Raw genomic sequence first — 837 nt, 5'->3', positions numbered from 1 at the left:
GTGGGGGGGGGGTGGGGAGGGGGGGGGGGGGGGGGGGGGGGTGGGGGGGGGGGGGGGGGGGGGGGGGGGTGGGGGGTGGCGGGCCAAGGAGCGGGAAGGAGCCTGAAGGGGAGGGAAGGTGGTGACGGAGAGGGGCGGGGTGAGCTAGCTGGGAAAAAAGAGGGGGAGGAGGAGAGAGGGAAGGAGCAAAAGTAAGGGAACGGGAGAGTGGAAACTTTGAAAGAGATAAAGGAGTAAGGAGAGGTTGCAAGGCGACGGGAGTAACCCGAAATAGAGGAAAACGTAATCATGCCATTATGCCTGCTGCTGGAAAGGAATGTCACGATGTCAAGATAGGAAAGAAAAAAAGCTTAGATAGGAAGAAAAGGAGTTTATTTTATTTGGAGCTATAAATTGTTTTCTTTTATGTCAAGGTACCACAGACCCAATATTGAATAGGGCCTGAGTTTTGATACGTTTTTCAGTAACGTAGTCGTAAATCCTTTTACCTTTCTACCAGGAGCATTTTCTAAGATGGCTCACCAGAGTTAAGGGTGCATGCAAAGGCCAAGAAACAGGAAGGTAACTGACCCCCTACCCAGCACAATTCCCAGGACCACCTGCTACCCTCACCTATCAGTCATTAACTCAGTAATTTATACACCAAAGCTAAGACCCACTTCCTTCTTTTACCAAATCTCAGCTTATAGACTGTCTCAAAGGAGACACTTTAGGAGAACAGTATTGACAAAACACAATGTTTTCTACCAATTTGTTTCATAAGCCCAATTTTAAAGATGATTACTGAAAAGGAAAAAAAAAAACCCTCTGAATTTCGTTAAATGAGAAACAATAAAT

This window comes from Galeopterus variegatus, unplaced genomic scaffold, assembly GCF_000696425.1.
Source record: "Galeopterus variegatus unplaced genomic scaffold, G_variegatus-3.0.2 Scaffold4351, whole genome shotgun sequence".
Taxonomy (NCBI): Eukaryota; Metazoa; Chordata; class Mammalia; order Dermoptera; family Cynocephalidae; genus Galeopterus; species Galeopterus variegatus.
The sequence above is the reverse complement of the archived record's forward strand: the minus strand, read 5'-3'. Positions refer to the sequence as shown.